This window comes from Schistocerca nitens, chromosome 5 (assembly GCF_023898315.1).
Source record: "Schistocerca nitens isolate TAMUIC-IGC-003100 chromosome 5, iqSchNite1.1, whole genome shotgun sequence".
Taxonomy (NCBI): Eukaryota; Metazoa; Arthropoda; class Insecta; order Orthoptera; family Acrididae; genus Schistocerca; species Schistocerca nitens.
Window position 1 is genome coordinate 225,733,964 of NC_064618.1, and position 13,739 is coordinate 225,747,702.

Genomic DNA, 13,739 nt, shown 5'->3' on the forward strand with positions numbered 1-13,739 from the left:
GTTCAACATTGACTCGTTTTCAAGTAGAGCAGTACATGACCTCAGTTCATGGCTTGTAGAAAATAAACTAACGTTAAATCACAGTAAGACTCAGTTTTTACAGTTCCTAACACACAATTCAACAAAACCTGACGTTTTAATCTCACAGAACGGGCATATGATTAGTGAAACTGAATAGTTCAAATTCCTAGGTGTTCAGATAGATAGTAAGCTGTCGTGGAAAGCCCACGTTCAGGATCTTGTTCAAAGACTTAATACTACCATTTTCACTATTCGAACGGTATCGAAATTGAGTGATATTTCGACACGTAAATTAGTCTACTTTGCTTATTTTCATTCACTTATGTCGTATGGTATTATGTTTTGCGGTAACTCTTCCCATTCTAGAAGGATATTTTTGGCTCATAAACGGGCGGTTCGGGCAATAAGAGGTGTGACTTCACGAACCTCTTGTCGATCTCTTTTCACGAGTCTGGGCATTTTGACATTGGCCTCTGAATATGTATATTACTTATTGTCGTTTGTTGTTACCAATATTAGTTTATTTCCAAGAATAAGCAGCTTTCACTCGGTTAACACTCGGCAGAAATCAAACCTCCATTTGGATCGGGCTTCCTGAACTCTTGTGCAAAAAGGTGTGCAGTATACTGCTGCATCCATTTTCAATAAGCTGCCACTCGAATTCAAAAATCTTAGCAGTAATCCACGCGCTTTTAAATCGAAACTGAAGAGTTTCCTCATGGGTCACTCCTTCTATTCTGTCGAGGAGTTCCTTGAAAAATTAAGATGATTCTCATTGTCTTGCTGATAGCGTTTGCTTAAACTTATGGACTGATTTTCTTTCAGGTTCATGAACATTTATTTTTATCTGTTATTACTTTTTATGTTGTAAGTTCATGTACTGACACGTTCCATGACCTTGGAGATTTGCTCCTCAATTTGGTCCAACGGAACTTGACATTTAAATAAATAAATAAATATATATATGCCTCCGTATGAGACCTCATTTCTCGTATCCTATCTTCGTGGTCCTGTAAGTAGGCTGTTTAGGTTTTTTATTGGTAACGCCACCTCTGTATGAAAATCACTGGCTGTGCTGTGTGCAGTCTGTGGCTGCTTTGCATTGTTGTAATACTTGCCATTGTAGTGTTAGGCAGCTGGCTGCGAACAGCGCGTAGCGTTGCGCAGTTGGAGGTGAGCCGCCAGCAGTGGTGGATGTGGGGAGAGAGATGGCGGAGTTTTGAAATTTGTCATGAACTGCTATATTTATATATGATGATATCAAGGTAAATACATTGTTTTTTCTCTATTAATATCTTTCATTTGCTAACTATCCCTATCAGTAGTTAGTGCCTTCCATAGTTTGAATCTTTTATTTAGCTGGGTGTAGTGGCGCTTGCTGTATTGCAGTAGTGGGAGAAACGAAGATTATTGTGAGGTAAGTGATTTAGTGATTTGTGAAAGGTATAGTTTAATGTTAGTCAGGGCCATTCTTTCGTAGGGATTTTTTTTGAAAGTCAGATTGCGTTACGCTAAAAAAAATATTGTGTGTCAGTTTAAGGACAGTCTTGCATAATTTGTTCAAAGGGGATGTTTCAGTCCTTACGCGCAATTTATGTTGGCGACAGCAGAATCGTTCAGCATTTAGCTTCAAATGCCGGTTCACAAAAATTTTCTCGATAGTATTTCTCGGAAAGAACGTCACCTCCCTTCCAGGGATTCACATTTCACTTCCCGAAGCACCTCAGTAACACTTACGTGTTGCTAGAACCTACCGGTAACAATTCTCGCAGCCCGCCTCTGATATGCTTCGATACCGTCCTTCCATTCGATCTGGTACGGATCCCAAACACTCGAGCGGTACTCAAGAACAGGTCGCACCAGTGTCTTATGTGTGGTTTCCTTTACAGGTGAACCACTCTTTCCCAAAATTCTCCCAGTAAACCGAAATCGACCATTCACTTTCTCTGCCACAGTTCGTTCCATCTTATATCGGTTTGCAACGTTACGACGAAATATTTAAACGACTTGATTGTGTCAAGCAGGTCACTAATAATACAGTATCCGAACATTAGAGGTTTGTTCCTCCTACTCATCCACATCAACATACATTTTTCCACATTTAGGGCTAGCTGCCATTCATCACACCAACTGGAAATTTTTTCTAAGTCGTCTTGCATCTTCCTACAGTCACTCAGCACCGAAACCTTACCGTACACCACGGCATCATCAGCAGACGACCGCAGATTGCTGCCCCCCTGTCCGCCAAATCATTTGTGTATATAGGGAACAACAGAGGTCCTATCACACTTCTCTGTGGCATTCCTGAGGATACCCTAATCTGTGTCGAACACTCACCGCCAAGACAACATAATGGTTTTTAATTTTTAAGAAATCTTCGGGCTAATCACACATTTATGCGCCTACCTTAATTAACAACATGCAGTAGGGAACCGTCACAAATGTTTTGTGGAAATCTAGAAATATGGAATCTGCCTGTTGCCCTTCATCCACAGTTCGCAGTATATCCTAAGAGAAAAGGACAAAGGGTAGAAATGATCATCGTAATAAAATCAGAGAAATTGGAGACTGTTACGGAAAGATTTAAGTGTTCATTTTTCCCACGCCCTGTTAGAGAGTGTAAGGATAGAGAAATAGTCCGAAGATGGTTCGATGAATCCTCCGCCAGGCATTTGCGTGTGAAATAGAGAGTAGTCATGTAGATGTAGATGCAGAAACGGTCCCTGTTGTTTCAAATACCTTACTGGGTAATACTGCAGATATTCCAAGAAGGCGTCAGTGAAATCGATTTCTGTTGTTTACTGAATTTCAACGAAAAAAAATGGTTCAAATGGCTCTGAGCACTCTAGAACTTAGAACTACTTAAACCTAACTAACCTAAGGTCAGAACACTCATCCATGTCCGAGGCAGGATTCGAACCTGTACCGTAGCGGTCGCGCGGTTCCACACTGAAGCGCCTAGAACCGCACGGCCACACCGGCCGGCGAATTTCAACGAAATTGTAATTTGGTCTCATGGGTGGTTCGTTGCCAAACGAATTAGAGGTTTGGTGTTACGTATGCGTGAGTGCTGCCACTGGTACAAATAACATGCAAAATTTTCATAGCTCTGAGACACACGTGAGTGAGAAAATAATACTAATGTTGTCTTGTTTGACCAGGGAGTAAACAGGATTCCAGGTGGAATTTAAGCAAAACCTCCTGTCTCTATAGCGTCATATGCTAGTTTAATTTTAAGAGGTTCGTTAATAACGCTATACAGGAACTGGAAATGTGCGCCAGAAAATGTGCTGTCATATTCCATCGGATGCAGTGTTCTGCAATCGCAGATTTGTTTGGCTCCTTCAAGCGAGTGTGGGCCGATATATGACGTGCTATAACTGCACGGGACATAGTAGTCAACTGTCTTACACAGAATGAGATTTTCACTCTGCAGCGGAGTGTGCGCTGATATGAAACTTCCTGGCAGATTAAAACTGTGTGCCCGACCGAGACTCGAACTCGGGACCTTTGCCTTTCGCGGGCAAGTGCTCTACCATCTGAGCTACCGAAGCACGACTCACGCCCGGTACTCACAGCTTTACTTCTGCCAGTATCTCTTCTCCTACCTTCCAAACTTTACAGAAGCTCACATGCGAACCTTGCAGGACTAGCACTCCTGAAAGAAAGGATATAGCGGAGACATGGCTTAGCCACAGCCTGGGGGATGTTTCCAGAAAGAGATTTTCACTCTGCAGCGGAGTGTGCGCTGATATGAAACTTCCAGGCAGATTAAAACTTTTCATATCAGCGCACACTCCGCTGCAGAGTGAAAATCTCTTTCTGGAAACATCCCCCAGGCTGTGGCTAAGCCATGTCTCCGCTATATCCTTTCTTTCAGGAGTGCTAGTTCTGCAAGGTTCGCAGGAGAGATTCTGTAAAGTGTGGAAGGAGGGAGACGAGATGCTGGCAGAAGTAAAGCTGTGAGTACCGGGCGTGAGTCGTGCTTCGGGAGCTCAGATGGTAGAGCACTAGCCCGCGAAAGGCAAAGGTCCCGAATTCGAGTCTCGGTCGGGCACACAGTTTTAATCTGCCAGGAAGTTTCATTTCTTACACAGACCGAAATCATCTTTTAGAAGCTCCGAAAGGGCACTCATCCTATAAAGTCGAAAAAAAAAGAACGCTAGACTTAAAAGCCACCTCTTCATTCCCATTACTCACCCGAGTAACGACTGTCCGATAGTGCAACGTGCGTCTGATCTCACTATTGCCATTATGGCAAAAGGTACCTTCAGTGTGGGATAACTCAGCTTATAAACTTTCAGATGAGAAGACATGGACCCGATGAACCAAGGTACAACGTACCCCATCACACTGAGCTGGATAGCCGGCCGAAGTGGCCGTGCGGTTCTCGGCGCTACAGTCTGGAGCCGAGCGACCGCTACGGTCACAGGTTCGAATCCTGCCTCGGGCATGGATGTGTGTGATGTCCTTAGGTTAGTTAGGTTTAATAAGTTCTAAGTTCTAGGCGACTGATGACGTCAGAAGTTAAGTCGCATAGTGCTCAGTGCCATTTGACCCATTTTTTGAGCTGGATACCGATAACTATCAACCAAAATATACAAATTAGTGTGTGATGGTTTTTGATAAACGGCATGCACCTACGTATCGTCGTCCTTACTCCTCACGAACATTACAAGGAAGGGAAGGCAGCCATAATTTCCACTAACATAGAAAAGCAAATATTCACGTGGATAATACTGAGATGTTCTGTACGTCCGGAGAACCTGAAGTTTCCCATGTGTCCTTACTTGATACATTGGACAGATTTTATAGTATTTGAAAGAAAAGTCTTTTATGTGGTACGCTTTTATTTTTCATTAGTGTTTTATTACTGAATTATCAGACGAGAGAGATTCCTCGACCACGTAGCGCTAGAGTAGTTCATATAGCATATTCTGTAGGTGCGAAAGAGTTGTCAGTTACGTTCTACAACGTCACATTTACCAGCAAGTAGCAATGGGTCGCACTCTAACGAAGCAGGAGCTGCCAGAACGACCTCCCACGGAAGTTCCCCGGCCAGCGACAAGCCACACTAAGTAGGCGATATCCCTATCTTGATAGCCCAGTGGGTGAGCCTAATGCCACGCTCTCTGCGGAGATCAATGGTGCCGCAAAAGCAGCTTTACCTCCATCTCTCTCTCTCTCTCTCTCTCTTTCTTTTCCACTCCCGCCGTTCTATATCTGTTACCCCCGTCTGCCCTCTGCCCTCTTTTGATAATCGCAGCGTGCGCGCAAGCGGCAAGTTAAGCCTGTGACAATTTTTTACGACCCACCGTTCACTTTCATGCGGTATGCCATTAAACTCTGCCTCGCCGGTGGTCCACTTAAGCCTTCAGATTCTTTTCTCGTGAGACGGTAAAACGCAGCAGCCGCGGAGCCGTTCCGTTTAAACGTAGTTCACTGTACTATTCTTTTAAAACTTAATAAGTTATTATTGGCTGAGGTTCTAAAATTGCTGTACGTGCAAAACTGAACCATATATGGAAACTAATTCTTTATTCTTGCGTGTTCATCTTGTAGTTGTTGTTACTAATGTGACGTCAGTGCGCAAGGCCTCTGAGTCAACTGGTACGTGTAAAATCCTAGTCACTGCTTGATTTCATTCCGCCTTTTCTACAAGAGAAATGTGAGACGTATCCTCCAGTGAATTAAAGGCACACATCGTATAATCCTAGATAGAAGAAACGTTGCAGTTCTGAGACGAGAACATCAGATACGAGTAAGGCGGAGTTGGAATTTCATGAGAACATTGACGATTTAAGTTACCGTCGTTTCGTTCAGTACTTGAACCGAATGTCGAAATGTTTGCTACATTAAGGACAAGGCTGATTTCTAAATCCCCCCCGTCTTGATCGTTCCCAAGTATGCTACTTTTTAACGGCGTTATCGTCGACAGCACAAGGCTTCCTTTCTTAGGTACTGTGCCTGGATACCACAGTAAGTAGAAGTCGGTTCGACATCTGTAATGTCAACGCGAATATTTTGTGTCGTCAGTGTATGGGACAGTGCTCAAGACCTATCAATTAACGAATGTTTTTTCAAAATGACTTGACCGAGAAAAGACTTATTATTATATGGTGAATTATTATTACATTGTGAAATAACAACAATATGTTTTATTATTTTATAACCAGTTTCCTACAAAGAATAACCACATAACAGAAGGTAATACCACTAAAAGTGTGTATTGGCTTCGTATTCTGTGGAATTCTTCCTTCGTATGTTCTTCTTCTCTATGTTGTATGAAGCGGATGGGATCGAAGATAAGCTGCGGTCTGTTCCTTTAAATATTATAAAAGATAGTCACAAGTGGTCAAAGGAAAAATATAACGTAAAATTTACTAAATGGAATTCTAGTGTACGGACTTTTATTTGTAACTAAATAACCAACTATGAATGTGTTAAGTTTTTTGTCCGCACCAGTCCAGACTGTGCTTTGTTTGCCGCCATTACGTGAGCGTATGGAGTGGCAATTTTAAATTGTAGAAATAATCAGACACTAATTCTTTCATTAAGTTTCGGGTGTGCAGCCGCAAGAAATCTCCTTCTTCTTCTTCTAATATTTCGGCTGTATAACGTTCAGCCATCTTCAGAGTGAGCCGCAAGACTACCGCTCTGGTTCTTTTTTTTTTTTTTTCTTTATTGTATTTCAATACCCCATCGGGGCGGGCTGGCAGCAGCATATGCGCTGCTCTTCAGCCGAAAAACCGCTCTAGTGCTCGCTTCGTCCCTTTATACTGTTGTACCGCGCGACTGCGCATGCGGCCACAGATGCAAATGCGCCAGAGACGTTGGTCGGCGGCAGAGACGTGCATAGTGCGCGAGTTTATCTATGACTCCGCAGTTGATCTTTGTTGGCATATCGATATATCATTGTGAGCTGCACTGTGACGACGTCTTTGCGAGTTTATTACAGCAAGTGCCGGATTCCAGGATTTATCAAGATTGAAACCACTGTCTCTATTAATTAAGTTCATCGTCGAGCGAATTAAAGAAAAACTTGGTAAACCCAAGTTTTTAATTTTCGTTTTAATTTTCGATATTGTTTGCAGAGTGATGACAGTGAATGGCATTAGGAGGCTACAGCCCTGTCTCACTCTCTTCTCAATTACTGCTTTCGTTTCATATCCTCCGACTTTAAGCAAATGCCATTCTCGCAGTCGTCCATAGTTGCTAATGCCTTATGTAACAAGCGAAACGTTTCATCATGCGAATAATGATTCCAATCACTTAGGGTGACCGTTGTTCTTCGATCACAAGTGCAGTGATATGATTGTACAATAATATAATAGAAAATTCAGGATGAAATGTGAAAATACAATGAAAAGGATAATTGCTTTTAACTATGTAGCGGAGATGCTGAATTGCACTAGTGCAGCTATGTGATTGTTATATTTAACAACGGAAAGTTCACAGTGGAATGTAACTATATGTTGGAAAGGACATTGCTACTCACCATACAGCGTTGATGTTGACTCGCAGATAGCCACAACAAAAAGACTGTTAGAAAATAACCTTTCGGCGAACAAGACCATTGTCGGAGACAGAACACACACACACATTTATATATAAACTGTAGTTTGTTCAGTAATCCTTCCGAAATCCTGATAAGTCATCTTTCCGTGTCTATGCTTAACGTTTGGAACTTAGTGCATATACCTGGGAAACACGCAACACTTCTACCATTTCGGTAGCTGCCAGTGCTCTTTTGTTTTATCCTTTATCTTAGTTTCAGTAATTGCTCGAACTCACGGTACAGTGAGATTGCCAAAAAAAACATTGACAGGCTAATGAAGTCTGACAAATACTTTGATCATTTACAGGAGCCGTTCGAACTATTGAAAAGTGTAACAGCGTGTAGAGGTTTCTAAAGGGAAGGGAACGTCTGTTGTCGAATAACAGATGCTTATAGTTAGAAAAGCTTTCAGGATTTACTAAAAGAACTTGTGCGTACACTTTGATATTTTCCCTTAGTTTTAAAAACGAACTGAAAGATTGACATATGGATATCAATATGTCATAAATGGACATTACGTTTGGTATAATATTAATACAAAATACCGAAAATGTAGTTTCAGTACCCGTACCTGGTATAAGTTAACGATAGTAAGTGACGCGACAATGAAGCAGATGAAACAATTTATTTTCTACATGTTCGAATTCATTCTCAAGCAACATTTTTGCGTTTTTCCCAGAGGTACTTATGTTGTTCGTTCTGGCCAACATTCAAAGAATGAATTGCTGTGCCATAAACGGAAGTTAAACACAAGTATCTAAAAAATTAAGTATGGCAAACACACACTCATATGGAAATGGCCAATGTTAGGCACAACTGTAACATTTCCTGTTGTAAAATTTCGAAGTGAATAAGTTTTGTACTTTAAGTTCTATATGGCTGCATATGACAAATTGTCAAAGAATAAAAATCCAGGAAAACCACAGCGCGTGGTAACAAGGCATATATACAAAAGTTTGTTTCTGAAATTTGTAAACACTGTCTTAAAAACTCAATTTTATTTGTGTACACGTAATGAAGAGTATTCTTCCTGTTTTATAGAAAGGTAATAAAAGGCCACCGATAATGTTGAAACTTCAGCGAAATGTATCTGGGAACTGAAAAGACAAAAATTGTAGTTTGCTCAAGGAGAACACTCTCCAAAAACAAATTTTATGTGTTTTATTACTCATTTATTTTACATTAGCTCGGCTGCAGCTTTATGGTCACTATCAAGTGCGAAGATTGAACCATTGTTAAATATCCGACTAAAGTCATCGGAATATTACGACACATCTGTGTTCTTATGCTCCAATTACCTCATTATAAGATCTGAATGCGGATTAAAACCAGCATTGCAGCTAACATTAGCCACAACAGACACACATTAACCCACTATGCTATGATGATGATGAACAATACAGTGCTATGGCAGGTACAGAGCACGTCCCATCCATTTCCTGTGCGCGTTGCCCTGTGGTTGCTCGCGACGCAGAACCACCTTCCCCTATGTGGTCCAGTTAGTTTGAGAAAACATAATTTATTACACTAAGAAGACACACATTTAAAACGAGCACACTCCATCCATTATTGATTTCGTAGATTATCAGGCGATATATATAATGCGAAATCGCGGTCAATTGTTTCGTTAAATAAATGAGCTTTAGGTCAGTGTCTACAGTGAGGCATTGTTAAGCAAAACTTAAACAAAAATAGATGTAACACGAAGTTGCCAGAACGATAAGTTTATACAACGAAATAGCACTGGAAACGATAAAAAGCTATCAAAGAAAGAGCATCTGAAATGCACACTAAATTATGTAGATGCATTAAGAAATAATACTACATTGTTACAAGATGCAAGAATTTCCGAAGGTCAACAATGGCACCGATTCAGAGCACCAAAATTATTAATACCAGCGTAATAGAACGTTTTTAGTACATTGCGGTCTAGATTTACAGATAATTGGTGCATGGGTAGATTTACGTGCTGAGAAAAGCCTTTCAGGCATTCTCACCACTGAACCCAATGTCATGAAATAATGAATAATAAATAACCTTGATACTATGAAACTGTTGAAATTACACCGTCGCTTCTCTCCGGTATTGTTTTAGAGGTATTGCATGTAATACTGCTGCAGGACGGCAGGGTCTAATGCCCTAACCTACATATTAATCGATGTTATTCAATCACGAAATGGACTGATATCAGCTGTTCGTGACAAACGAAACTTTGTGCCAGACCGAGACTCGAAACCGGATATCGCGCATATTGCGAACAGTCATCTTAACCACTTCGGCTATCCGAGTACGCTGCCGGGACCGATCCAAACTGCCATGTATTACGGAGTCCGCAACCCTTGCGCTCTCCCATATCGTGATGCCCGAATACAGAGAGACAAATATCTTAACATCACCTTAGCACTTTACGGCAGGGATACATCATTGATAGTTACAATGTCTGTGTGTATACAGTGTCTGTACCTTCACATCACAATGTTTTTCGTGTTATTTACCGCAGCGGTAATCGTCAAAACAGTGTCTGTTCCTTCAGACACGCATGTATAAACATATACGTTGTAACTATCCGTGACGTTGTTGTAGGGAAAGGAGATGTAGAAGAACTTGGAAGTTGGACAAGGATGTAACACGTAAGCAGAGTAAACTCGCAGAGAATTATGAGATATTTTAGTGAGTAGAAATCAGACTATCAGTTACTGTAGTACCACATTTACTGCAGATGCGCTTAACATGCGACTCACGCGATAGAAACACAGATTTGTACCGGAGTATTACAAATTCTTCAGTGCGAATTATAACTCTTAAGCGAAAGGGTCAGTTCCTTCAGACATATTACATCTAGCTGAAGTGGCTCATTGATGTTTAGTACCCAGAGAGCTACCAATGTTGATTGTTACGTTTCAGTAATTGTTCCAAATAGTCACATACGTTTTCTATGGGATTAAGATCATGCGATATAGTAGAGGTGCTACAGAGTGGCTGAGTGTTTGTCAGACCAGGAATGTATTCGTGTAGTCCTATGAACGTCAGCTTGAGACGTCCACCGTATCAACAGCATTTCTCCAACCGCGTTCCGTTGTACAATGGTGTTCCGTGGGGATCTCTGAAGATTTCACAACACTCAATAGCCTTGCTTTTTTAACATTCATCAAGACGGTCACTTAAAAAATTAGCACCTCTACGATATTTTAAAAAATTCGATAACAACTATCCCCCTATTGCTCTTAATAATTTGGATAGTCGGTACGAATGTGACACCAACTGCGAATAACGCTGTGTTTATCAGAGACCATTCATGACCCTATCGCCGTCCTTCCTATTCTCAAATATAGCATTCTCTTTGCACCTGTCTTTAGGAGAGTCTGATCGCATCTCGGAAAGAGAGTGACCTTGCTACGACTATTTTACTTCTTACGTGGCGCCGAAATTCACACTCGAGAATCGGAGCAATAGTATTGACCCTTCCAACACAACGTTACACTATGATTCACTCTGACTCATCTTGACTCGATGTGAATTAGGCCATCTAATATCTGAAGAGCTTAGTAGACAAACTATTGGGTCTCTGTATTTAGCAACAAAGTATTCACTGCAGTTCAGTGTTTACCTTCAGTTATCGTCTTGATAATTTATGTTTTCCACTAAACATACTGACTGCATTCACCACTTGAACAGGAAACGTGATTGAACTCACCTTGAAAGATTCATCCTGGAATACACCTCTACTACTCCCCACGAAAGGAAGGAATTATTCGATGGGACGGAAATCGGTAGATGTGACGTGCATGTACACACAAATAAATAATTATAATATCAGAAAAGCTGAAAGATTTATTCAAGGTAAAGAGCTCCACAAATTGAGGAAGTCAGTGACGCGTATGTCCACCTCTAGCCCTTGAGCAAGCACTTATTCGCCTTGGTACTGACTGGTAGAATTGTTGGGAGTCCTCTTGAGGGATATCGTGCCAAATTTTGTCCAAGTGTTGCGCTAATTCGACAAAATCCCGAGATGATTGGAAGGCACTGCGCGTAATGCTCCAAACTTTCTCAATTGTGGAGAGATCTAGCGACCTTGGTGGCCAAGAATGGATTTGGCAAGGACGAACGCGAGCAATAGAAACTGTCGCCGTGTGCGGGCTGACATCATCTTGCTGAAACGTAAGCCCAGGATGGCTTTCCCTGAAGGACAACAAATCAGGCTGTAGAATACCGTCGACGTACCGTTGTGATGTAAGGGTACCGCGTATGACAACCAAATGGGCCCTGTGTTATGAAAAGAAATGGCTCAAATGGCTCTGAGCACTATGGGGCTTAACATCGGAGGTCATCAGTCCCCTAGACTTAGAACTACTTAAGGGGGGTAGGACGTCAAACGGGCCGACTTGAAGCAGGAGAAGCACCACAGGACATTTTAATTTCCACTGTCTATACTTTTACATATAAATTCATAAAAATTTGTCACCATGACCAGGAAGGATTCAGAATTCACACTCATAGTGGTGGAAGTTCGAAAACATAACGAAATGAATTTTTTTTACATGTGAAATCTCATCATTTTTTTCACTTGCTAATGGCAGTATTTGTTGCTATAGCTACACTTTTCTTCATAACTAAGAGAGATTCTTCGATGAATTTTGCACAGCACACTTAAAGGTGTATGAAACTCTAGAATTTTCAAAATCTATTAAAACTGTGGTAAAAATTTAGGTAATTAACTATAAAATTTGTGTTTTTTCTAAATATGAAGTTTAAAATATAATAGTTCATTCGTTTTTTCATAAATTAAATAAATTCCAGAGTTTCATACACCTGTGAGTATGTTATGTATGCTGTGCAAAATTCATCGAAGAATCTATCTTATGAAGAAAAGTGTACCTATAGCAACAAATGCAGCCATTAGTAAGTGAAAAAATGATGAAATTTCGCAGGTAAAAAAAATTATTTTGTTATGTTTTCGAACTTCCCCTTCATTGAGTGTGAATCCTGAATCGTTCCTGGTCATGCTGACAAAGTTTTATGAATTTATTTGCAAAAGTATAGACACTGGAAATTAAAATGTCCTGTGATGCCTCTCCTGCTCCAAGTCGGCCCGTTTGACGTCCTACCCCTCTTAAACCTAACTAACCTAAGGACATCACACACATCCATGCCCGAGGCAGAATTCGAACCTGCGACCGTAGCAGCCGCGCGGTTCCGGCCTGAGCGCCTAGAACCGCTCGGCCACCGCGGCCGGCTGAAAAGAAATGACACCACAAACAGCATCTCCTGACTGTCGGGCTATATGGCGGACGACGGTCTGGTTGGTATCCCACCGCTTTTCGGGGTGTTTCCAGACACTTCTTCGCTGGTCATTGGAGCTGGGTTCGAAGCGGTACTTACCACTCAATTATACTCCAGTCATTGAGATTCCAGGCGAAGTTTTAATTGGTAATAGAGAAGTAAGTCACAAGACTTTTATCACTACGGAAAACTAATATTGATGATAAAAAACGATATTCGATACAAACTGTGAAAGATTCTATCGGTTCCATCGATTTGCTATGGAAGGGGCAAGGAAACAAGACGAGACATTAGAGAGCATCTGGAGATTTCACCAGCGGGCTAGGAGTAGCATCTCCGACTAAAGATCTAAACATCCTGGGACCCGGGTGCCAACACAGCTTAAATTCCGAATAAAAATCATCAGCAATGATGGCCGCAGACTTCCGGCATAAGAAGTCACCCTCGTTCTGCCAACGGCCTTGTCAAAGAGAGCGGAGAAGCGGACAGAGGTTCACAGCATTCTATTGCACTTGAGGTGGGAAACTGCCCCCAAAAGCCGAAGAATCAGCAATGATCATCGACATGATGATACAGGAGGCAATGCCAACCACTGCATTAAAGACAAACAATCTGTCTCCACGGTGTTGAAAGTGTCATGATGATATCTGCATTGGCAAAAGATTCCGCATTAGTCCCCCACCCGGGGGGGTGGGGGGTGGGGGGGTGGGGGAGCGCTGACCATGGGAAAAGACTGAATAACCAACGAGAGGATAACATTCTACGTGAAATGTCAGAAGTCAGAACGTACTAGGAAAGCTAGAAAATCTGGAAATGGAAATGGAGAAAGGAAGATTGGCTTTAACATGCCGTCGACATAGAGGTTATTCGAGACGGAAAA